This window comes from Oxyura jamaicensis, chromosome 4 (genome assembly GCF_011077185.1).
Source record: "Oxyura jamaicensis isolate SHBP4307 breed ruddy duck chromosome 4, BPBGC_Ojam_1.0, whole genome shotgun sequence".
In the NCBI taxonomy this organism is placed as follows: domain Eukaryota; kingdom Metazoa; phylum Chordata; class Aves; order Anseriformes; family Anatidae; genus Oxyura; species Oxyura jamaicensis.
This window is the reverse complement of record NC_048896.1, coordinates 78,764,528-78,792,059: the sequence shown is the minus strand read 5'-3', so window position 1 is coordinate 78,792,059 and position 27,532 is coordinate 78,764,528. Positions and strand designations below refer to the sequence as shown.

Here is a 27,532-nt window from a genome sequence, read left to right as displayed (position 1 = left end):
CTTGAATCAGGGGTATATGTAATACCACCAGTTCAACTGCTCTAAGATTCAGTGTTTTTTCCTGTCAGAGAACTAAAATCTTCATTTAAGACTTTCCTATTTTTGCTTCTCAACTATCATGACTTTCTCTTTGCTGTCCTTAGCAAGTATTATCTTTCTTTTCTTTTTATCCATTGAGGATTGTGCTGCTAAAATCGTCATTCTGGGTTGTCACTCCAACTTTCTTAGCCCTTTACATTTCCCTAATGGATCCATTTCAACATATACAAATATATTTGCCATCACCTTCAAGGCCATTATTAACATATTACTGCCATACTTGGACACTTCTGACTTTCAAGGAATATAGAGCTGTCAACTCCCTCAATCAATACTGATAGCCTTACTCATTCATAAATTAAACTTTATTCATAAGAAATGTTGCTGGCTCTAATACAGCTCTTTAATATTCTGAAATATTAATACATCTGTTCTCCCTCAAGTTTCTCCTTAAACTGGGGTAATAGGAAGTCCACAATGTTCTTCCAAAACCTTAGAAGTTACAGTGATGTGTCCACCATAAAACTTTCTATTTATAATTGTGTTTGTTTGCACTCCCCTCCCTGTCACTACACCTGAGCTCTTATTTTATTCTTAAATATTAGATGTCTTGGAGCAATTTATGTTAACTTTACAAAACACCATAGTACTTTGCTTATGCAAGTCCAACAGCATCTTGATGATATAGGAATATGGTAAATGATTTGTAAAAAAAAAAAGATATTTTAGCCTATATGTGGGATACAAAAACTGATCCATTGCTATTATTCACTGTGCTCCCAAGTTAGTTATAACAGTAATTTTTTTGTGCCATATTAGGAGAATTATTTTAGTAAGCCACTTTCTATGAGACTCATATCTAGGAGAAACATCTGCAAGGAGCTATCTGCATACTTGCTGTTTGTTACATGTGTCTGAAAGACATTTGCTTTTTCAGAACAAGGCTAAGTGAACATAAGCAGAGATGATAAAAGCTCCAAGTACGTCAATAGAATATCTGCTTCTGACCCCCATGTGTCTTTTTGAAAATGCTTACCCCTAGAAAATAAAGCTCTGTCTAAATTATTAAATTAAATATATAATTCTCTGCTACTTTTATTGACCTTAGAACAGCCTGCATCTATCCATCCATCCATCCATCTCTTGTCCTCTAAAACAGTATGGCTATAGAAAAAATGTTGAAATAGAAATACTAGGATTAGTTTCTGGTCTATGATAGCTCCTAAACCATGCATAGGGGTTATTTAGGAGAGTGTTAGCTAGCACAGGCCAAGAGTATTACAGGCACTCTTCTAAAACTTTAATAAAGTTGATGACAGTGTCTCAATGTGCAAGAATGTTTCCTGGAAGTGTTTAATTAACTAGTCTATACACAGTCTAAACTTATCAGCTGCATTTTAAGTGATTCAGTTTAATAATTGGAGAGCTGACATTAAAAAGAGAATATCTTCGACTTCCAGAAAACCTGCTCCAATTTTGAGAACAGAGGTTCAAAAGGGTAGCCAGGGTTGCCTTGAAAAGTTACAAAGCATGGAAATCTAACAATTGAGACAAATTTACATGAATTCACAATAAATAAATAACATCAACAACAACAAAAAAAAAAAACTAGTTAGTATTTTAAATGACCACAGTTCTGATGAAATTTTGCTAGAGGGATTCCCTAAATTTTCCCAAGTTCAAATTCTCTGAACATGTCAATCACCTTGTACCAGGGCATTTGTGACAGTACTGGGTGTAAGGCAAAACAGTCTAAGCAGACCTAGAATGCCATACCTGTTGCAAAAGACTGCGATGTTAAAAAGACTACCAATGCTTCAAAACATTATTAACTTGTTGAGACATCAACAGCTCAACAGTGAGCAAGTTTAGTAAACACTGTGGAAAAATAAAATTCAAGAGGCCTATGGTTGAGTGAGATAATTTTGAAACATTTATCAAGAGATCTCTGAGAATGTGAGAAAACCCACAGAAGTGCAAGGATGTGGACAGTAGATTTCATGATTGTCAGAACACTGTTAATAACTCAATTACATCTACAGTCTTAGCATGCACTTTTTTTACATGGTCATGACAACTTGATGACAACAAAGATAATGGAAGAAAAATAGCTTTAAACAGAATAAAGAGTTTGTAAAAGCTGTTCAGAACATCTTTTTACAGATGGAATTGTTTGTTAAGTAAATCTCTACTAAACTAAAAGTTTCAAAACCTAAAAGAACAACAAATAACTTGGCAATTTTCTTTTCAAAGTCATAGGTCTTCTCTCATGGGCTGTTTTCTAATGTAACTATTGACTTTCCTCCCCCCCAAAAAATAAACAAACCAATACATACCTTTGATAGTTGCATATAGGAAGTATGGGAGGTAGAATATTTTAGAGTTATCTTCCAAAGTTGTATGATGAAACTTCAACATTCCTCTTTGTTTCTAATTAGCACTGTCTCTTTACTCTTAAATATGATCTTTTCTCCTTTTTTTTCTCTCAAAAATAAAAGTTGCTTTTGTCATAGGATGAAGCCATTTTAGGAACAGCAGATTTAGGAAGAACAGACTTGAATGAAAACTGCACGAAATGCACAAAAACATTTCCTCAGCGTATCTGCATTCAGCTGTAGATCACTATTTTCTGTCTTCCAGAACAGCATTCTACACATAAGTCTGGAATTTTGTTTTCATTTGTTCCTCTGAGAGGTGGAATGACTCTGGAAAGGACCTTCACAATGATCAACAGAGAAATTGCAAAAACTTAGAAACTATTACCAACCCACATTTTCTCTGGAACTATATAGCTCTTCAAGATAAAGAGCATCACTATGTAATGGGAAAGCATTCATACAGTATGTTCAGTTGTTGCATTTGTAAAACCATGCGCAATAAACTAACTAGATATCTTGGTAATAAGTTTTGCTAACAAATCTTAATAAAACTATATTAGGGCTTTCTAAAATCACAACAATGCCAAACACTGCTATTCAAACCCTTGTCCACAATTATAATCCCATCAAGAAACTAAATCAAGAGATTACAGTGAAAAACAAGTATTATGTAAACCTGTTTGATCACTTTCTATGCTTTCTTTCTGGCAAACCAGGCAGATGTGCAGTTTCTGTGGTATGTAGCATGTAGATAACTACATTTTTAAACCTATAGCTACTGATAGAAGGTGAGAATTGAATCACATAATATGGCAACACTTTCATTCAAATAAAAAAGGTAGAAGATACACCTTTAATAATTAGAGGTATAATTAATAATTGGAACGTCATTTTTTTGCTACATCTTTTGCTGTGTATTACTGGAAAACTGTCAAGCTTCCTGGGGGCTTTAGCTGTGTTAAGTGAACTTTACCATAAATATGTTTAGGAAACTTATCTACAGTCTCAAAATAAAAGACTGACAGAAGGGTTCCTTCAGTTCAGCTGATGGAGCACATGGATGTTTGCCAGGCTTTTCCTCCTAATCCCTTGTTGGTTCATTAGTAGCTCACTGCAGACGACAAGGGACTATTATGCCAATCAACAGTAAAAAGTCACAGGGAAGCCTAGCTTGCATGCCTATGGAAAACAGCTTGAGAGACTGCAACAAAGCAGCATTTTTCAAAGTTATGCTTAAAATAAAATAAAAAATAAAAAGCACAAAATAATGCAGAACCAAAAAGCCAGGGAAGTCAGAAAGCCAATGACTGCTGAACCTTTCAGTCTGACTTAAGCAGTAGTGCACTGCTAGCGTGTCCTTCGAGTCCAAATGTGAGCTTCTACTTTTCCCAGAAGTTATTATGAAGACAAATGGCAGAACAAAACAGTGAGAAGTTGAATGTCTTTTATGTCTTTTTTTTTTTTTTTTTTTTTTTTTTCCCAGGCTGGTTATATAAAGCTAACCAACATACATAATGTCATAAAGTAAATAACAAAGCTGACACTGTTTTCAAGTCTACCCAATTAATAAATAATCTACTTGGATGAAAAAGCCCCCACATTTTTCTTAACATTTCGACAGTCTCTCTCCCTCTTTTTTTTGTTGTTGTTGTTGTTGTTGTTGTTGTTTCTACACACCTGTACCATGTAAGAGCCCAATGCTCTCAGGAGTTTTGTGTTGGTAGGTGGGTGATGCTAAGTCATCTTATTAGAGAAACTCATTGAAGGGTGGGCTAGGTTTTCTAAAGAATCAACTATTGTGTCAATTTTCTCACAGTGAAAAAACATCTTACAAATAACTTACATCAACAATATATTCAATAATAATGTGTATCTCAATGATACCCAATCATCATTAAGAAACAAGGTTGTTTTAAACCAGATGACAAGGATAATTGGCCATTCTATGTGAACAACTGGTCCTACTTAGTCAAGTTGCATATGTGGTCTTTATAGCATAGGTTTGAAGAATGTGCTTGCAACAGTACAGAGAGACATAAAGTACTAACATTTACTACTTCAATGCAAAGGAGATTTCTGTGCATGAAGCACTGAGACTTAGAGACTTTCAATAGTGCTAAGCTCAGCAGAGCTACTCAAACTAACAGGCAGAAAATTCTTCTTGTTATCTAAATTCTCTCTCTCCTGTCTCCGTGCAATATAAAGGTCTGCATTACCACTTCTTTCCTCTATATTACAGTCTTTGTTATCTGTTGATATATTTTTCTTCATAAAATTCATTTACGTACCAGAAATATGACTCCATTTTCTAACACATTAGTTCTACATGTTTCTTTAGTCCTCATCACTCTATGCTTTCTGAAGACTGCTTTTATTTAAATTCAGATTTCCTGCACTGGAAAGACTGTGTCTTGATTTATACCTTCTCCATTTGATTCTGGAACACAAAGGTGTTTCTGTGTGATCTGGTAACCTTCCAAAAGGGTGTGGAAATTTCACACCCTGTGTGGAGCAAAGAGAGATCCAGTGGATACGCACAGAACACAGAGGACACTGAGACTCATTTACATATAGTCTTTTAAAAGTGTCAAAAGAGCGTTGCTGTTTCATTTTAATACCTTATAAGAAGTTTGAAGAGAGGCCAGATAATATTTGCTTTACTTTTATATTCACTGGCAATATAGGATGATGAAGAGAGCTCAGAATGTTCCAGGGAACTCAGAAATGTGAAACAATAAGAAATATGACATTTAATGCTCCTCACTTGTCAAAATAAACAAAAAACAATGTGATGCCTGAAAAGCTTTGCTGGTGTTAGGTATTATTTTTTATTTTTTTGTGTTTTCTATTGCTTTCTCTGAATATCTGATGAGTTTTTTGATTGATGTTCACTTCCCATATTCTCTTCCATCATGAAAATGACACCATCCATGCAAATTCTTTATTTCATTGTGGATAAACTAGACTGATAGGCAACCATAGGTCTGTTTTTGTGCAATGTACATAGGAGAGAAGAGATAAGGGGTGAGAAGAAGACTGTGAGAAGTTGTCTGTTCATGGGGAATTAAAAAACAACAAACAAACCAAACAACAACAAAACAACAACAAAAAATTACCAATAGCAACAACAACAAAACATCAGTAACTGAAAGGGAGACAGATATAAAAGCAGAGAGCAGACATGGATATTTATGGTATGGTCACTCTGGGGCTCTGAATAGCACAGGTCTGCCACATTTAAAGTATGAACTAGCATGAAACAAAGAGAGATCAAGCACTTTTCCATGAAACTTTTTGCTACCATTACTAGCACTGCTATCATTACAGATACCAGTGAGTTACAGAGCCCATATTTTGTCATCCATTGAAAACATAAAAAGGTCCTACTCAAGTAGTAAAGTTGTGCACTGTAAGGATAGGCATCAAAAGATGCATGCTGTGCATGGTGGCCTAGTAAAACCCTTTCACCTGGCTGCCTATCAGTTTATATGACAGAGAAAGGATTCACACTGTCAAGTGACTGAAATATTCTGTAGAGAAGAGCAAATGAAAAAAAATTGAAGGCTTCCTTCACATGGGAGGACATCAAAATATATTTGAAGCAAGCAGATTGTGCCTGTTCAAATTACTAACACTGAAATTGGGCTAGATGAGTTAAAAAGAGGTCACTTAAAGACCTTCAGATCAATATGTTGAGATCTCACATGAAAACAATAAAGTCTAAAACTGAACAGAGCTAAATAAAGAGCAGTATGGAGGAAAGAAAAGATTCAGAAAGACTTTCTTTTTCCCCAAGCTGGGAACAGAGGGTTCAAATGGCATCCTAGACTTGCTATTCTCAAAATTAATTTTAGAATGTAATTTAGACTCAGCCATGAATATAGCCTTGTCAGAGTACAAGAAAATGGTGAAATTAAATATAAATGTACCTATGTACACAACATGGGAGTGGCTGGTGGTAACAGTGATTCAAGTCTTACATTACTCTTCAGCATTACTCATATGCTTCAAATGTAAAATTCTTCATTCATAACTTCAGTCATTATTTATTTATTTATTTACTTTTTCCCTGAGGAATATCCCTCTGAAGGAGTTGCAGGATTTTGCATCAGAAGAGGAATCTCAAGCTCTGTATTTGAAGATAATGGCAGGCTCTGGCAGAGGGAGCCCACGGGAGTGGAGATGGTCACCAGTAGAGAGCTTTCCCACAGAAATGCAATACAGCAGAACTAACTGATGGCTGGAGCAATTCTACACCTTTCTGTCAGTCTTATTGCATATGAGGAAGATATCCCATAGGAAAACAGAAACATGAGTTTGCTAGTAGCTTCTCCTTCCCAATATGCACCTTCTCCACACTACAGGCCTACTGTTTTCTCAGTGAAAGGATCCTGAGGAACTGAGCTGTGGTACACAAGCATCCAGACTCAGCACCTTCCACAATGCAGTCTTACTGCTTATCTTCCACTGCCTAGAAACAGAAGCAGGCTCAGGAATTTTCCCATAATTTTACTTCTAGAAACCCTACAAACCATAAAGAAGTGACTTTTTGATGCCTGAGGTTTTGCTCTCTGCCTGTCATGGCCTGTGGGCTTGGCTATTTCCATTCTTACTGACTTCTCTGTGACTTTAACTCTGAAGGAATATTTTCATTTAATTGGTTGCAGCACTTTTCATTTCAGTATAATTTTTCTTCTAGTTTTCTGGCTCCTTTTTGTCTTTGTAGAATGTCCTGCTTACTTGATCACTAACAGCAAGAGTCAGCCTGTAGCTTCCACTTTGGGACAAAGTTCTTATTTTAATCCTTTGTCCTGGGTGCTAATCATTTGAAATATGAACATGAAATTAAAAGGTGAAAGTTTGCCTGCAAAGTTTTTCCAGGTTCTATTCTAAAATGTTATTGAAATAGAGACTACCTTTGAGTACATCTCATAATTCAGAATCATCATTTTCCTGTTAAATTATTCAGACTAGCTATAAATCTTTCTGCAACCAGATTCTTCTCTTTGCATCTTAGGCTTTGAAACTTATTTTTTTTTTTTTTTTTTTTTTAAAAAAAACTTTTCTACTTTATACAGCTATAATATCAGTTTTGATTTTACAGGTAGAAATGAAAGGTAGTCAAAGCTAGTCCATTTCATATACAAATGAGGCTAATGCTTTCAACAGTAGAACAATTCAATTGATCGAACAGTTTATCTGATGCTTTCATTCCATTACCTCCTGTGAAAGACATTGTCTAGTTCAGGGCTCAGGTCAAAAATCACTGTTCTGGATATTTAACTTTCTTAATTAGAACAGCTCATTCTGTCCTGGCCAAATTTCTATAGCTTCATGACTGCCCAGGGAAACCCACAGTGCCCTCTAAATCAGCCAGCAATTGTGAGTTCAAATCTGCTCTTGTTGCAGCTGAGCAACATTTTGACAACTGAGTTGTGTGCCAAATTATACTGATCTCAGACCAATTCTTTATCCGCATACACATTAACCATCTCTTTCTATCTGGTGTTTCACCATGAAAGTGCCAAGAAATAGATGGATCAGACATACTGGTACTTTACGACAAAGCATCCTCTTTGCATTTATCAAAATACAGAACCACACATGTAATCCTCTGTAAATAACATATTAGGATGAACTGCATGTGATATTTTACCAATTCAATATTAGCATTCTATTCTATTGTCTGCACTCAATTAAAGCTGCATATACCTCCTTCAGTATATTGCCAATGATACCCTAAGAAACATCGTTGCTGTGGCTTTTCACCATGATCTTTTGGATAGTTTTGTCATTTCAACACAGGGAGTTTCTTCCTATTTTCAAAACAAAAACAAAACAAAACAAACAAACAAAAAAACAATAACATACTTATGGATATAATATGCTAGTTTTAACTAGAGGGATGAGCACATGCTTCCATCATGTTTTTTCACAGATCCATTTACATTGTATCCTTGCTTAATTATCCTCAAGTAACACATTAGTTAACTAATAGTCTAGCAAGTACAGAATAAAAAGCCAGAAAAGAAAGCCTGAAATGTAGCTTTCATGCTTATTAACAGATTTAACCAAACTACTAGAAATTACTAGTCTCTAAAAATAATGGAACGCCTTATTCTGATAAATGAAGGGAAAATAACAAAATCTATTTGATAGAGTATCCACAATGCTTTTTACAAGTATGTTATAGTCCCTATAACAGGTAATCTATGAATTGAAGGTACAAAAGTCTATGGAGTCAAGGAGTATGATGATATGTACCTAAGCTGAATATTTACGTGCCAGATGTAGCAATATTAAGTTAATGAGGTCAGAACAAAGCTGACCCATCTTCTCAATGAGATGTTAACAAATGAGTTTAGTAAAAGAAACAAACATGGCATATTACTACATGATACTTAAGTAAGTGTGAAAGCTTCTGAGATATTTCTGTAATCAAAAATACTAGAAGCAGGGAAGGTTAGCAGACTGTGGTTTTGTCTTTTTTCTTTTTTTTTTTTTTTCCCTCTCACATGGGAACAATTTTCAGTGATTCAGAATAAATTCAGAAGACATTTTGAAAAACTGCACAATTTACAGGGAGTCATTGCTCATTCTGATGACTTACATTGGTGAAACTTGTTCTGCGCATGAAGCTTTGAAATCTGTCCAATTCCCAATTCACTACTTCATATTGTTGCAAAAGTAGTAAAAGTGTCAAGGTAAAAAATTAATATAATAATTATCTGAAACTACAGCAATATTTTAGTGATCACCATAAATGATGCACCTACCACTGCTGATAGTCAAATGTATATAGACCTTACATTTCAGGTTTCAGATGGGATCACTGAAGTTGAATGAACCCCTAGAAAACACAGTCTATGCAAGAAGACTTAAAATATAGCTTGTAAAAAACAGCTATGAGAGAAGCACCTAATAAATATATATATATATATTTTCAATAATCCCGCAGACTCAGAATGATAAAGTATGATTTTAAGGGATCTCATGAAGCCACCTAGTCTAGTCTCTTGCATTATACTTACATCACTCCTAACAGACATTTAAACTAAATATTAAAAGAATTAGAGCCCCTGCCAAAGTACTGAAGTATTTTTTCACTCTTTAGAAAAAGTGAATCCAGTCCCTCACCCAGTATTTACCACAAATTCCCCAGTCTCTTTTGCTGCTATTTGAACCCATTTCTTCTCATCTTAGTCATGCAGCTGTGTAGATCTGTCTCTCAGCAGAAGCAGGTCTGGTCTACAAAAATGAACTGAAGCAGCTGAAATTCTATGAAGTAGTAATATAATTTTCATATGTCCTTCTTACAAATACATCTTACTTATGATCCTCTGGTGTATTTTTTTTAATCAAAAATTGAATATCTGAAATATTGAAGCTATTTTTAAAAAGTTTTCCCAAAAAAGGAGGAAAAAAAGTATTGCAAAATACATTTTTTCCGTAAGTATAGAAAATTCAAAATCATTCAGAATAAACTCTAAATTATTTCATAGCCTGTGGAAAACGTAACCCATATTAAAACTGGACTACTGACTACTTCACTTTTACAATGTAATCTTTCCTCTATTTTTCCCCATTTAGATAGTAAGTTTCCCTAGGCATTGACTGTGTTGTATACATTCAGAAAATCATCCCAGATGTATCTTAATGTAAATAATAAATTCCAGTAAAATGAAACAAGGAATCCAAGCTTTCTTTTTAAGTGGAACATGACTAACTGAAAGTCCAATGGGGACATGCTTTCTATTTCATTTGGAAGTCGATGAAAACCACTGTTTCCATAGCTTTATCTGGACCTGTGACCCCAAATTGAGATCAGCTGCAAACAGCAAATTTCTTTTAGGTCTGAAGTGTTTAGGAGAGGTCAGCATGACTCTTACTAGTCTGTACTGTGGCCAAGTTCCCTGAAAAAAAAAACCAAAGACACAAACAAACAAAACAGCACTTGGAGACTCTTATTCTGTTTGCCCATTACACTGGAAAAGAAAGTCCTACCAGAAATACTGCAAATACAGAGAATGTCTGTACACAGTGATTTTGCACTTTGACCACTGTATTAGTTGAAAGATTAGTTGAAGATCTTAGGGGTAGCATAGAGTTCCTGACTTGCTAAAACAATTACATATCTTGTATATGTTATTTATTCTGAAAAAATGTAATGTCTGTTTTATGAAATCAATTTAGTATTGATATGGCAGTTTTAGGTAGACTGACCACTTAATCTGTAACGCATGTCTAAACCATGACACCAAAATTCAGGGAATTTTGATCAGAAATACATATTTCTGACCTCATGAACTCTTCTGGCAGAATTCAGTATCCCAACAGAGAAACTGGTCTGTGTAGAGGGAGCTGCTGCCAGATAGTCAACATATATATAAAACATCCTTTGCTTGAATGTGTTATTTCTGGGCAGAACGAGCCCTAAATAACTGTCTCATTGCACACTAACAGTTTATGTGGCTGAATTTCAATTCCACATAATTTACGGAACACTAGAAAGTTTTATTACAAGGTTCAGGATAAATTAAAAGAAAATTAAGTACAAATGAAGTATGGATCATCCAAGAGCAGAATCCTTACAGGTACTGGAAAGCAAAATAGCATCTGTTACAGCACCCAAAAAGACAGATGGATTTCCGGTGCATGTATTTTCAGGAAATAAAACAGTTTGGCTGAGGGAACAGGGAAAATGTTAGACAGGGAAAGAGATGCCCCTTGTAAATGGGCTAAGAATCATCGATAAACACTTTTGCCTCTTCTTTACTGTAGACCCAATCCCATTTTCAGTGCTGAGAAAGCATAACATGAGATGTCATAGAGGTCAGGGGAATAATATGTGTGAGATAATGTCTCTCCTTCTTTTCCCAGTGGAAGGAGCTCAGCTAAAAAGAAACAAACAAGCAAAACCAAATTAAAACCCTATGCGATCTATAACACAACCCATAAGCAACAAGACCTATTATAATAAACTGCTGGGCCCAAAGTTGCTGGACTTAATTTAGTATTGGTTTGTAATATGTGGTCATTTCCAAAAGTACAAAATGGGTTCAAAAGTTTAACAGTTTGAAATGATAAATGTTTTATTCAGCAGTAGAGTAAATAGCAGCATGCCACTATGAGAAGGATGGTGATCAGGGTCAGCAGAAGGCTTCAGAGAAAGACTTTCTTTTTGAAACAGATGGCAACTTCTTTGAAGGTGGTGGAAACAATTTTAACCTCAGATTTAACCAAAAATGAAAGTGAAAGGACAGAACAGGGTACTCCATGCTTTTTCTCTCCAGATGTATTCTGGCCCTGTGGCATGCTGGCTCTGCTTTTTGGGAGCCTGTGGTCACAAGGAACTTTTCTCTGTGGAGCACTCTTGCATTGCTGGAGCTTTAAGGTGGACTGTTTGGTTGTGTTACAATTACTACACATTCCTCACCATGCAACTAGTTAGTAACTCGCACAGGGGACAGAACTATGTCCTGCATGGAGGCATTCCTCTCTTCCTGTGAGCAGGACTGCTGACTGCCATAGCTGTGGGTCATACAAGCCCATTATGCAGAACTACTGGAGTTGCACTGCTTTGTAACCAATTTAATCTTTCACACTTGCATCAAATGCAAATAAAATGCTGCTATCTGACAGAACTCTCTGCTCATATTGGCATATAATGTCATCTCTCATTGGTAGATTTGGGCCCAACTTTTGATATGAATGGTGAAAGAATACCATTCCTAGCTGCTAGTATCTGCATAGGGCAGCACCAAGCCTAATGGAAAGCCTGCTTAAATAACTACAGAAACAGATAAACAATGAACATACATTTAGGCCGTTATTTGCTTTGAAAACAGGAACCTAGTATTTTGGATAAATGTAGTCAGAAAGACTCTCTTTTCAAGTATGATTCAAGTCTTAAAAGAAAAAAAAAAAAAAAAGGAAAAAAAGAAGAGGAAAGAGAGAGGAAAAAAAAAAAAAAAGAAGAAGAAGAAGAAGAAAAGACAAAACAACAAACTTTGAGTGAAAGCCGGTACTTTCTTTACACTGGGCTATTTTAATGGGACAGATAATATCAAATAAAGGATACTCACAAACAGAATTCAATTCTATATTGCTGCTTGCTTTAGCACAGGCTGATGGAGTGCCTTAGAGTGCCTTTTCATATTTTAAAATAGAAAGTAGATGAATAGACATGCACATCTGTTTTTTCAGTGACATGAGTCACAGTTCTCCAATCATGCTTCTTTTCTTTGCTCCCTTATTTTTAATTTAAGACAAGACAATATTTGTACATTTTATTGTATCCTTATCAAAGTTCTGTGAACATAGTTAATCTCACTTCATGTGATCAGAATAAAAGAAACAATTACACTGTGAAAAGTAATAGATCCCATTGAAAATGAATTTTTTGAAACAGATAATGAGATCAGGTATTTTACCTTGAGAGGAATATTGGCAAGTAACACTTTTCTGGGTGAACATCTTTGTCTATGAGTTGGATTCTATGTAAAGAAAAAAAAATCAATTTCTAGTATGAATTCACTTCACCAACCCATTCTTGGTGTATTCTTGAAATTGGTTCATTTATCTGTATATACACACTTCACATACTGTAACCAATAATAGATAGGCCTTGACACCTACCCCAAAATCTCAGAGTATTTCTCATAAGTGTTTTGCTTGAATATTTGTTCACCTTTAGAAAGGCAAACAAACTAGAAGGTAACGAGCTGCCTCTCAAAACACAGCTATAGAGCCAAAAGTATGACCTATATATCCTTTTGTCTTTCTGGTATTCAGTCTGTCTGCTATACTACAGCTTAAAGTATCTGTAACAACACTCTAATTTTGTTGCTGCAATGTCTGTAATTGCTTTGAGTGTGTTAGTCTACTGTGAAAGGTTGAAACAGAGAAGGTAGAGTACAGCTCTTGCTGGGAAAAAAAAATGTAATCTGGAAAAGGCAAAAGAAGGCTCTTACTTTATATAATAACTCTGGAGTTAGGATTAAAGAGACTCCAAAACTCTTTGAAATTTGTCACTGTATAGCTAAAAGTTTATTCATAAGGAGTCCAAATCATAATGGCTTAATCAACTGTTGAAGCTCACAATCTCCTTAAAATGGAACGTGTTAAAAAACTGACTATTTAAATTGATGATTGTGTATTCATTTCTACCTGCTGAGTTCTCTAGCATAATATTATGTAAATAATTTAACATTTTGTTTTAAAAAAAACTTCCATGAATTCTTTTCACTCTGAAAATGAGATCTGCACCTTCACTTGAACTCCTTCATGTCTCTAATAGAGGATAGAGAAGAAGAACAGGTTATTAAGTTCCCAGTTCTTATTGAAGAACATTTCTCTCTTAAAGGAAATGATCTGGCTGAAACAGCATGGGATGCTACATGGCAGAGAGCAGTTAAAAATAATCAGGAATGCAAGAATTCAGCTTAGCACTGCCTTAGTTCCAATCTCTTCCCAACGTGATCCAAGCACTATGAGGAACAACTGGAAGGACATGATTCCACTTATTGTTTGTTATTACTTACCTTTTTCCTCATTTTGCACTGCATTTATTGGGCTAGATAAAGCATTGGAGTTGACAAACTTCAAATTGCTACATTTTGGGAAGGATAAACTCAAATTTAAGTGTTTAGCTCTCTAATGATACTGACTGAGAGAAATGTTGGGAGCACTTAGAAATAACAGGCTGATAAGCTTTTAAATTAATGCACACAATATACACGTATGATGAGTTTCGATTTGAAATGTACAGGCTGTTGAAACACCTTCTGGCAAATGCATAGTACAATCCCCTAAAATTTTTATGACTAATTAAAAAAAAATGGATTTTGCCGTATTCTAAACCATTGCTACATATACAGTGAATCCACTGAGCTGGGACATGTCCTACCAGCCATGCCTGTGCAGCAGTTGATCTGTACAGGTGCAGTAATTTCCACGACAAGGAGAACCCTTTTGGCTTTTGCACTGAACTACCCACAGCACAATCACACAGTGAGGACTTGCTGCCAAAAAAACAACCTGAGAATGTTTGGTGGCCATATTTCCAGATGTTATATTGACTGGAGCTACATCTTTAAATGGGCTACACTATGTTTAGAAGCTTAATAATAATAATAATAATAATAATAATAAAAAGTATCCTTCTTTTTCTCATTGTCACTAAAACTTCCAGATTACCTGTGGCATTCTGTAAGTTTAAGAGCTCCAAACAAATTACAAATTTATAAAACTGCTTTCAGGCAAAGGAATACTTCTTAATTCATGGAAGAAACAGATCTTCCAACAATCCATTTAATGTAGAGAAAGAAAAGACCATTCTAGCTGGATCTGGTAGTCATACTTCAGTTAAAATTATGGCACAGTAATGAGCAGTAATAACTATGCCAAATTAAAACATTGAGATGAAAGTGAATTTTCCATAGGCCCAAATTAAAATGGAAAAGACAGTTCTGAGATTGAAGCTATTTAAAAATTAAGTAGATTTACTTCCCCACCCTTTCCCCAGGCAATAAATTGTGTTAGAGAGCAAGAGACTGAAATGTGGCAGAAGAAATTCCAAGGCAGAGAGACAGAATGTGATGGATTTCTCCGCATACTATCAGAGAGGTCTAAGGGAATCTGATTGAAAATTTCACTTCTTTTGGTTTACGGTCAACAAAAGTGAAGAGAAAAGGAATACTGCTTTGGGACTTGAGTATTGAAAAAAGAAGAGAAATTATTTGCTCCAGAAATTAGACACTTTGAATATTGCTATTTACTTACATCATGTTTTTATCTTTAATCTGAGTCTTATGCAATAAAAGAGAACTGGAAAGAAGACAATCTCACTGAGAGCAGTGAGACTAAAGCCTTTGTCAAACTTCTCTGTTACTTGGTTATGAAAACGGGAAGATAAAAAGGAGAAAGATTCCTAGCACTACATCCACTCTGTGTGTCAACATGTGGCCAAGTGAAAGGGAGCCTTAAAAGCCTTCTGTCCCTCTCCCTTGCTATCTGTGAAGAGGAATAAAATAGAATGCAATGTTCAGATGTGGAAAAAAGTGAGGAGCAGTTTGTGGAAGAAGCTGTGGAATGGTTGCATTAAGCCAGAAGGTACTGAAATTGAATTCTCTATGTATATATCTGAGGGAGAAAATCATATTGAAATGACAGAAAAGAAAAAAAAAAAAAGTTTAGAGATAAAAGGATACTACAGAGACTAGCCGAACTGAAGGTTGGGTGAGAAATTGAGTGCTTGTAGACTGCAAAGAAAACAGCTGAAGAAATTGAATAAGAGATTTCACATCCCCTCATTTTCTCTGCCTTGAATTTTTCCTTCCTTCTGCTTTACTCACCGGGGACCCTTCCCTTAATTTCTCACTGTAAGTAGGATATTAAAATTTAGACAAATGAGCACTTATTTCCATTTCAAGTTTGCATATCTACTGTTTTTTTACCTTGGCAAATGTACCTGCATTCTCCTATTAGAATTTATGGAATATACACAGCTACCTAAATTATGTCTGACAGCTTCAGTTAATGTGGGCAGGTAGATTTTACACTATGAAATACACTTCATCCATAACAATTAAAGTGTACTGCACAAGTTACGTGACCAAGTGAGATGAAGGGAGTATGAAGAGTTAAAGCTTCCATGGTAACCTTGGCAGTGAGGATGCAATTGGCTCACTCGGTCCCTTCTGTCACATCTTGATTCCATGCCAACAAATCATGAACTGTCCATCATTTCACACATCTATTTTTAGAGCATCCTCAGCTGCTACCAATAAAATGATAAATGATACATATTCACAAAGGGCTATTGCTGGTTACATAAAGGGCTGTTTCCATCTGAAATGTAAGCTGGAGCTTTGGAGTAAATCACCATGACAAAGGTACTGACCTTCAGTAAAGACAGACTGGAGGTTTCGGTCAAACTGCCCTTTGCTTTTCTTAGCAGCAACCTGTTCCTAAGTAAAAGCAAACAAAATCTATGCCAAATATGACCAAATACATCTGTAGCTATTACAGAAATTGTTCCAAAGGGCCAGTACCTCTGCAGACTCACTCTCAACTGAGAAGCATTTATATAGTGTCTCATCTACACTGAAGTACCTTCTCTTTTGTGCTTTAAATAGAAATGTGTGCTGGTATTTAAACAAGACCACTGCAAACACATCTTTAATAATGCATTTTTCTGGGAGACAGAAAAATACAGGATGCCCAATACTCAGACAATGAACAGAAATTGCTTATGATGTACCATTCATTGCTGTGTCTGCGCTCCAACAACAAATATATATATATATATACACAAATGGGAGGAGACCATTTAATGGAAAGAAGCACGATGGCTTCTCTACTGTTTTAGTAGTCTTTGCCAAGCTGCACATAAATACTACTTAGAGAAAATGCCATTCAAAGCATGCCACTGACAAAGTCATTAGATATTTCATGTAACGTTGTTTTGGATTTCAGGACAACCTTTCCTGGCTTGTGATTCCAGCTGTATTACACCCAAAAAGAGGGGGGGGAAGGGTTATTAAAAAGCATGAAAATAACCTTTCCTCAGGTGATCAGATCTAAACCAGCAGAAGAAGTTGCATCATACTATGTCATATTATGACAGGGAAACTCAACATAAAACATTCAACTTAAAATGCTTTCAGTGCCTACTGATGGTAACGCCTCAGAGAAGTATAGGAATACCTCAGTGTCAGCAATCTTCATAATTCTGCTTCTCTCTTTTTGTTAGATGTTCTTCATTTTTAATCCATATTCTGAATGGTCTGCATTTAGTTTGCCTGGATCCAGCATCACTTGCTAGACTTCTAGTCATGGTTCCAAAACATCACATAGAATTCCAGACCTACTTTTATATACAAATATGGCACGCTGAATTATTTCATACTATTTCCTGAAGACACATAGCTTCATCATTTCTAAGCACAGAAAATTATTTAATATTTTACAGGTTAATGAAACTTATCAGCAACTACTTTTGAACTACTGTTTATTCCTATTAACTTTATATGATTTAAAATAAGGAGAATAAGGTCTTTGGAGAAGGGACTGAAGATAATTTAAAATGTAATCAGTCCCCAGACTATTGGAATCTTACTCTTACTTGAAAGCATTTGTTGTTGTTGTTTTCTAAATAAAGTCAATTTTCTTTTAGTGTTCAAACATTTTTGTGAATATATACCAATATACTTATTACACCTAGGATAAAACACTGCAGTTCTCAGATGGTTTTCCTGACTGGCAGACTATATTCTGAAAAATCAGAGCTAACGAATCAGAGGAATCAGAGGAATTATTATTATAATTCCTCTATTTCATTTGCTAATCTGCCCATTTATTTGACAGCAGAGAGCTTTTTCTTCCAACCAGTAAATTACTCTTTTAATGTATTATTCTTGACTTACAGCAGAATAAAGCTTATTTTTAATATATATAGTCTCTATATCTTTTCCCTATATACCTTCTCAGAAAGAAATAAAAAATAAAAAATATTGATGATTGAGGTATTATTTGGCTTTTATAATACTTTTTTTTTTTTTTCTTAAGGATAGATGAAAATGCACAACTTATTATGTCTGAAGTACCAAGAAAAATTCCATCAAAGTCACTCCTCACCAGTTCTTCTACAAAAGAAGGTCTTACTCAGCTACACACAAGGTTCATTTCAGCATTTAAGAAAATATTTCTGCTTCCATCCTACTGTGGAGTACTGGTATTAGAATTATGCTAATGACATTGCACAAAATGGTTCACTTGCAGCTAACTTAACTGAGAGATGTTGCATATACTTATTAATTGAAGTAATCTATAAACTTCCGGTTAGGCATTAAACAACAACAACAACAAAACAATTTCACAAAACAAATCATAGAATATGCTACAAGAATCTAGCTAAATGATAATTATAAGTCAATCATAAGTGCATTCACCCCTTCAAATACAACAGTCCTTTAGTATATAAATGAATACAATTATGTTGAATTACTCTTTGCTGTCATTCCACATATTGCTTTGGCACCAGCATGCATCAATTTTTAAAGCACATTAAAAAGTTTACATTTTTTTCTGTCTTGCAAGGTCACACAGGCCCTGATTATTAAGCTGACATAAGGGCATAGCAGCATAAGCTCCCTGATCATCAACAGGATCAACAAGGACAGAAGGACTTTCACCATAGTTAAAAGGCACCCAGTTTACACATCAGAGTCACCTCCACACAAATCCAGGTAGGTATACAGGGCCGTTTCCTAGGAAACACCATTTCATGAAGAAGAAAAACAAATAAAAAACAGTACCCCTGCAATCCTTCGTTAGAGTATGTCAAATTTCTTTGACTGGAAGCTTTGATTGCACAACATCTCTGCAAAATTTTGGTTAACTGTTCTTACTGTCTATTTCAAAAGTTATAAAGTGAAGAAAGTGAATGAAAGGAGGAAAGAGGAGAACAGAGAGCTGTCCTCTACTCACGAGGGAAAAGGGAATAGCCATCCTGACCTGCTCACCTCTCCGATCCCTCCTGCTCTCCAGTAAGGTCCCTCACAGAATCACAGAACAGTTGAGGTGGGCAGGGCCCTCTGAAGGCCATCTGGTTGAACCCCTGCTCACACAGGGTTACCCAGCGCAGGCTGCCCAGGACCATGTATAGGTGTTTTTTGAAAATCTCCAAGGAGGAGACTCCACAGCCTCTCTGGGGAAGCTGTGCCAGTACTTGGTCACCTGTACAGTAAGGAAGTGCTTCCTGCTGTTTAGCTGACACCTCCTGGGTTCCAGTTTGTGCCCACTGCCTCTTGCCCGGGCATTGGGGACCACACAAAAGAGCCTGGCTCCATCCTCTCTGCACTCTCTCTTCAAGTATATATAGACATTGATGAGATCCCCACAAGTCTCCTCTTCTCCAGGCTGAACAGTCCTAGTTCTCTCAGTCTCTCCTCACAGGAGAGGTGCTTCGTTCCCTTTATTGGACTCACTCCAGTACTCACTTATACTGGGGAGCCCAGACCTGGATCCAGTACTCCAGCTGTGGTCTCACCATTGCTGAATAGAGGGAGAAGTCCTCTTCCAGGAGGAGAGGGAAAGGGACTTCTGGCCACTTTCCAGTCCCTCACAAATGACCATTGAAAACAGACAACTGAAATTACCAACCTATCCTTAGAATATACATTTCATATATTTATGAGAATTTATTTACTCTTTAATATTCCTTTTCCATTTAATAAAAATAAAATCATTTGTAATTAAAAATAAATAAATAAATTATAATCATTCAGCTGCATGCTGGCTATTCTGCCAACACTGCGTATTTTGTGTGCCACTCCATATTATTTTCTGAAAATACTGATGTGCAATTGATGGAAGAGTTCACTTATGTATTATTGACAAAGTACGTATGTATAATTTAAATTCACTAACATATCTACCTGCAACTCACAGGTAGAAGTAGTTCTTTTCTCCTCCAAAAAGTTAGATTTATTAGCAGAAAAAGTTTCCATGTGAACAAGTGGTAATATGAGCTTTTTAGAAAAAATATTTTCTTGATATAAATGGATAAACATGAGCCTATTGACGCTATCATTAATAATTTGGAATATTTGCATAAATGTGAGCAAAGATGGATGACTTTAAACAATGGTCACTAATTAAGAGACTCAAAGAAAGAAAGGACTAATAACAGTTTGTAAACCAAGATAGGCATATTAGCATACTCTATCTCATATCATTGTGGTAACGTCAGAAAGACAAATAGTCCTGATTACATCTGAAGCAATACTATAACTAATGCAATCAGTCACAGCAAGAGACTTTTGTTTGCTGTTCATTTCTTACATAAACTCTGATTTTTAAATTAGGTCTGTTGTTGAAATATACGTATGAAAATGAATAAAATTTGTTGTAATAATAAAATATGCTAACTGAAGGATCTCCTTGCAACTGAATTATTAGTAGCCATTTCCTAAAACTAGCTAATCATTATGCAGACTTCAGTCTAAGACATATTGTTAGAAGTGAATGGCAGATCATTAGGAAAGTCTGTTTTCCAGAATTCTTGCCAAAAATCTTCTCTGACTGAATATTTGCAAGATTATTTTGAATTAGCCAAAGGCTGAAAAATTAGTCACAAAGAGGTAATAAAATATCATTTAACTCCAGATAGTGCTGCTCAGTGCTAATTAAAGTGTTTCACCTATTTTGAGTTACATGCTTTGGGACATGCAGCGTGTTAATTCCTGAAAACTAGCAGAGAGGCACAGGTGGTGTGTAAATATTCTGATATTTTTTCTTTGGATGAGCCTCTGAAAAGCAGTGGTCCCACTTTCCAATGACTTCTCAAATATAAGGTTCTGCATCCTTGTATACTGAGAAATTATTCACAGGTTTTCTTCAGGAGATGAGACCTGTGAAGGGATGGACTGTCTCTTCCTCATAGCTTACCTGTGAAGTTAGTGAACAGCACAGTTACCACATTTCCCATGCACAAATTAAGTCCATCAATGAATAATGCTAGCTACTGTTCTATAATAATGACCTATAGTAATCCTGTACATTCTGAGCACTGTTCTTGTAGTATTTCAAAGACTAATTCATTTAATCTCCCAATAATATAGAAGCTTTCATATTATATCTCCTATACATAAATGGGGAAAAAAGAGGACACCAACCCCAACCAAAGGGAAGAAAAAAAAAAAAAAAAAAGAGAGAGGGAGAGAGAGAACCTAATGGGCTTGGCATTCAGAAATGTCTTTTCTGGATTCCTCAGTTTTTCACTGCCCAGTTCGGCATACCTTTCCAAGTATCTTGGCATTTTCTCTGTACACTTCCTCTCACCACACAGGCAGCATGACATTCCCTTGTACTACAAATTTGGCTGGCCACTGGAGATTACCGTGGCTTTGGTTCTGGCCTTCATCCAGTAAAAACAAAAAAATGTGCAGATGTTAATAGCTGATGTTCCCTTTGTAGGACAGAAGGCAGTGACATCACTTTCTCAGGCTTTTTAGACTGCACTTTGACCAGGCACCTTGACCCGTCTGCTGACAGTACTCCAATTGTTGCAGAGAGAACATGATGGCATTTTTTTGCAGCAACATGGAGATACTTGCACACTGTTTCTTCTCTTTAATTTATATGGAAGTGAAGAAAACAAGAAAGGCTCTTAAAGTAAATTCTACTCATAAATCAGGGCAAAACACATGCACCAGTAATGTGACAATGAGAAGGAGCCTTCAAGGACATTGTTCGTGTATATTGGACAAACTCAATACGGAAACTTAGAGCCACTCCTACCACTTCAAAGCTCTTTCTATAAAGCAAATTTGACCTGCACTGCATATTTAAGAAGGTATATAAATAACAGTAACAGACGAAACAATTACTGAATTATCTGTACAATTATCTGTGCTCTTAATGAGAAGCCCTTGGAGGACAATACGGTACATTTCATCTTTTTTTTTATTTTTTTTTCTTTTTTCTTTTTTTTTTTTTTTGGAGACCGGTGGACCACCAGTGAAATAGCTGTGTTTTGTGGGGACTCAATGACAAACACTCCCAGAATGATGACAAGGCTGACAGCCTTGATGCCAGCAGAGATCCACACTGCAAGTCCTGTCTGGAAAGTCTAGAAATAAAAATTCCTATGATTTCATTTACAGATAAAGCATAGGAAACTCCCATGTAGAAGACCCAGAAATACTCTCTTGCTTCTGAAAGCTGGATATCACACAGCTGTTAAACCGTTGAACAATGAACTGGCAACAGGAGTTTAAGTGAATACATTACTACTGTTGCATTACACTTATTCTGGTAGGAAACGTGTGTATGAGAGCTCCATTTGACAACAGTGACTAGTAGTGACATCTGGCACAATTACAGCAGTTCCAACTTATACCAGCTTTCACTGACTATGCTCATAGAAACCAACAACGAATTTGACTTTAAATCAAATGATTTTTTTACTAGCTGATAGGCGTGGGAAACTGAGTCATCTCTGGATCAGCTGAAATACCAGAATTCATACAAAAGATTATCATAACCCGACGTCAAAGAAATCATCTCTCCCTTGAGTATTTCTGCTCTTTCTCAGCACTTCAGCACAAGAGCATACAATTACCCATGCTGCAGGCAATCTCGGGGCTCTTTGCATGTTTGTTAGCACCACACATGTAGAAATGCAGGGATCTGAGTGAAAAGCTTCCTCACTCTTAGATCAAATTGTTGGATGAAATCCAAATGCCCCGTTTCCTCTCCACTTTCTCCACAGATGTAGTTACCATTGGCTCTGACTTAAAAAAAATATGTCAGGCTGTATCTCCTGCTGTCTCTCAATTACTGTCTGAATTGAAGGAAGGAGCGAGCTCTACAGCTCAGCATCCTGTTTCTTCACATCTATGTGACGTGTGCTCTGCTGGGTAGAGAAATACTGATACTCTGTTCTCTTCCATTATTTATTTATCAAGTCCTATAGAAACAAACACAGTAGAGACAAATTATCCTGCTCCAAATATGGTCTACCTTCTCAAAAATGTAATTATAAAACTCTCTTTTTCACACAGAGTGCACAAAGTTCAAAAGAGAGTGGAGCCTTAGCTCTCCTCCCAAACACTGATTCAGTTTAAACAAGAAAAAAAAAAAAAAAAAATCTATGCCAGCTGTTCTGAGAGCAGGAAGGGAAACTCTTTGAAAACAAATAGTGATAATGAATCAATTTCTGCCTCAAATTAGTTTTGTTCTTCAGTCCTCAATTGGTACTGCCTCTGTTTCATCTTTACTCTTTCTTCAGTTAATGGCAATCTTTGCTTTCCTCTCTCCCAGGCCACATCAAATGTCAAGGAAACTCTCAGAAGCTAAAAGGTCTATTGATTTAATAAACATTAACTGACAAACACTAATCTAAGCAATTGTGTTTTGACAAGATGGATAAGTGCATTTTATATCTAATTTTTTTTATATGTATATTTATTACTATTCCATACATACTAATCTGGTACTTAAGTTAGGACTCCTATTAGCTAGAGAGGTAATTTTTATTTTTTACTGTTAAACTAAGCAATACTGTATAGAACAAAGAGCAAAAATACTATTGATAATCAAAGAGTTATGACACTACTTTCAACCTTTTCTGTCTGCTGTCTTTCAGCTAACTTCATCCATAAAACATTGATGGTCATTCTTTTTCTTTCAGGATCTGTCAGAATTTCAGCCATGATTTTCTTTTCTCTAAAGTGCTCTTCTCAGTCAAGCGCTATTCCACTTTCCCTCTACAATGGCAGGGGCTGTTTTAAACCAGGAGATTCAGACTGAGAACATTTTAAGAAGCCTTGCAATTATACATCAAGGACCAATGGAAAACTAGAATGGTAAAAATTCTAACACAATACTCTTCCTAATTTATATGTAATAGTAGAAGAAAACTGTTTTACCAAGTTTGCTGTATTTCATAAATTTATGAACAGTCCCTTAGACCCTCATTTTGCAAGAGACACTTTCTCTATACATTACATTCTAGTGAGTATAGGCAATGTGCCATGTAACACCAGAGGCCGTTACGACACTGCCATAGTCTTGTAGCCCTGCCAACTTGTGTTCTGACTTGTTCAAATTAATTAAAGTCAGAAGTTGCTTTAGATTTTACAAACTTTGTGTAGATTAATTATTTCTGATTATCTCATAAGCATTTAGCATCCCTTACTTAAACTTTGACTCAATTCCAGAAAGTCCAGAAAGTTTATTAATGAATAAGCAAGACAGTGAGATTCTTTTAGATATTTTTTGCTTCAGAGTTGAATTTTAATGTTTACACCCATACAAGATTAAATCTTGTGGAGATATTTCCAATCTAGGTGATCTATAGCATATGCAAGGTTAAACATATACTCAGAAACACTAAAAAAAATAGCATTTTAAATTAATTACTAAAATCAAAATGTACATAGTAAAATGATGGTATGTTCCACTATAAGAAAAGTGTAAATTGCATGATTTATTTTATTTTATTTTACTTACAAAGGTTTCTTAGCTGAGGATAGTAAAGATGTCAGAGCTACATGGCCTTCTCAACTTTTTAGCTATGATCAGCTAATTAACACTGTAGAAAGTTTCTCAGAAAATTCTAAACTGATATTTCTGAGGATTAAAGGTTCAGGAGCTATGACAGTTTACTTGTTATCAGAGAAAATGTGTAAAAGTAACACTTCTGAAAAAAAATAGTGAAAGAATAAGCATCAGAAATAAATGATTGCAGAATACGCAAGAACAGTGACTCCCAGCAAGAAGAAAGTATAAACATAATGGAATGAGAAACTAACAAATCATATGAAAAACAGAACACATTTCTGTCCATCCAGCTCCAAGAAGAAAAAACAAAAACAAACAAAAAATAAAAAAGAGTCAGAATAGGTGGAAAAAAAAAAAAATCATTTTCACTGTGTTTTAAAATCCTGCTCTCGTCCATGAATGCTTTTAAGGAAACTCTAGGTTTATTTAGGAAAGGATCTCTGAGCTTTGGCACCTACAAAGAGACTTGATGACCCTGATGGTTCCTTCTAGTCTTGTGTTCCTAAAGACTCACGATCTTAGTCATACTGCCTTTTTTTTTTTTTTCCCTTCACTAGATTTGAGTCAGAGCTGCAGTCTTGCAGGCTTCCTGCCTTTGATTGATAGCTATTAGATCAGGTTTTACTCCTTTGGTTTTGTCCAGATTAAATACATTTATAGCACAACATGGCACAATGAGACAAAGGAACCAGTGGCAATTACTTTGTCTATTTTTGTCTCCTTCATAATTAACTATCATTTAAACATTGAAAAGGGAGTAAAGAGACCTGTATGAATTTGAAAAAAAGCCAACTGAAAGAATAGGATCAGGAAAACTAACCCTGTTTAATCTATAATAACAAACAAATTTTTCAGAAAAGATTTTTTTTCTAAATCCCAGGAATGGTTTTTCAATGAAGAGCCAAAGAAAAAGGTACTAAAAAGACCTTGCCAAACTAGAACACATCAATATCAAAAGAGCAATAAGGAGAATGAAAACAGCTTGTTGTACATGACTTGCAGAGTGTTTTATTATTTATAGCATAGTTGTTTAATACTGATATGAGTTCAAAGTTCCTCCTTGTGGTAACAGAATAGAGAATAAACAAAATAATGGTTTAAATAAAATTTCTGTTGTCATACAAAGCACAGAAATCTCTTTTCTCCTTGATAGCAACGGTATCCCTTGTTGGAAGATACCCAGTAGGATGTATATGACAGGACCTATGGGCAGAGGTCCTTGGGATAGACAGTTGTTTCCCATATATTACATGTTTTTAGGAGATTGCAAAGTGTTTTTTATTAATACACATGCCAAATGATGAAAATGGCATATGAAAAGACAGAAGAATGTACATCTGTTTCTAGATATAAAACATAAACTTTTGGCCAGAAACCTCTTGTTCATACCCATCTTGTCAGAGTTAGAGCACCCTTACAAACAACACAACTCCAAAATAAATAGGCAGACTTTGAAAGTATGGCAATATACATACATGCTACTTCATGGTATTAGTGTTATAGAACTGATTAGATTAATTGAAAATCTAGTTTCTCTTTTCTCAGAGAGGAGAAGGCTGAGTATGTAAATGGTTATCTGAGATGATGGTGGGAAACACTTAAAAAGCACAATAGACCTGTAATCACATTCTCTCAGTTGCTCTTCTGTTTGGATCATCTGTCTTGTGAAGGGATCCAAAGCCTCGCTTGTTTGGTTAGAAAGTCTAAATGAGAATTGATTATATGTATAGTGTGATTTGTGGCACTGATGGTAGACCATAGGGGCCTAACTCTCTGACTTGTTTCTACCTACCAAATCACATACAAAAGCTTCAAACAATATTTACAATGCTTTCCTGATAATTGCCCCATGTACATTGTTAGACACAGATTTTCTTAGAATCATAGGACAGCTTGGATTGGAAGGAACTTTAAAGATAATCTAATTTCACCTTGCACTACACCCGGTTACTCAGAGCCCCATCTAACCTGGTCTTAAACACTTCTTGCATGGCAGTGCTTTTATGGATCTAGATCTTAATGCTAGTTAACTTTCTGACACAAGCATCAGGAGAACATTTGTCTGTCACAGTAAAAACTGTGGTGATTTTAGGTGTTAGCAGTTGACAAGTCAGAATTACTTTTATTTTCAATCCTGAGGACATTGTTCACTTGAGATGAAAATCACAGGGCAAGTCAAATCTTCATAGGGAACATGTTGTGAGTTGCTGTTGACAGTGTGTCACAACTACATCTATACTCTGTAATTTATAAGTTTGTTATTCTCCCACTTGCTCCACTGGCTTTCATAGTTACTGTTTTTAACAACTGTGGCAACTTTTGAATAGCTGGGAGAGTTCAGGGCACAGCAGGGTGTTCAAGAAATTGGATATACAAGTGGTAGCTGAAAGTGGGAATCATATCTTTTAAAGTTTAGGTGCAATGGGCATTATTTTGAGAGGAACTATCATAACAAAGCACAATTTCCACCTTAGTGAGCAGAGGGGATGATTTAATCAAAGAAGCAAAGGTTGTTTTTTATTTAGCTGGCAGTTTTGGCAGTCTTTCTCCTGCCAACTAAAATTGTAGGCTGCTTGCTGAGGCAATACGCCAGGAAAATTCACCCAGAAGAAAGAAGAAACATTTAACCTTATCCTGCACAGTGGAGTGGCACTGCTGTAAATGCTAGTGCCCACCACCCCAGCGCCTCTTAGCTCCATATATTTAGAAGTGGCACAAAGCCCACACCTGTCCCCAGTTACCTCTATTTAATAACTGAAATATTCTGAGGTTGAAACTCTTTGGTAAACTGGGCATGTGCATCCTGTGCAGGAGACTTTAATCCTTCCAGTTATGTCCCAACACTGAATCACGTGCTACAGAAGATGGAGGAAGGAGCTGAGGCTTATCTCCCTAAATTTAAAAGTTCTATTTTTGGTATGCCAGTGATACATATTGTAAGACCCCTTCAGCACGGAGTATAGACCTTCAGTGGTGCATCAAGGTATTTGGTACCAAGCATATTCAGTACAAAAGGCCAAAATAAAGCTTCCTTGTCCTTTAAA

The 27,532-nt window shown here is 35.8% G+C and overlaps 1 protein-coding gene and 1 long non-coding RNA gene across 5 annotated transcripts in view; both read right to left on the bottom strand.

The window, feature by feature from the left end:
* KCNIP4 (potassium voltage-gated channel interacting protein 4) overlaps nt 1–27,532 on the bottom strand; it is a 429,982-nt gene that overhangs the window by 209,822 nt on the left and 192,628 nt on the right. The gene's annotated exons all lie outside the window — the stretch shown is intronic.
* On the bottom strand, nt 3,806–19,465 carry LOC118165635. The gene is made up of 3 exons (XR_004750150.1): nt 19,454–19,465; nt 16,583–16,584; nt 3,806–6,884 (listed from the first exon to the last, which is right to left on the bottom strand). It is a non-coding gene; the product is annotated as an uncharacterized LOC118165635 (long non-coding RNA).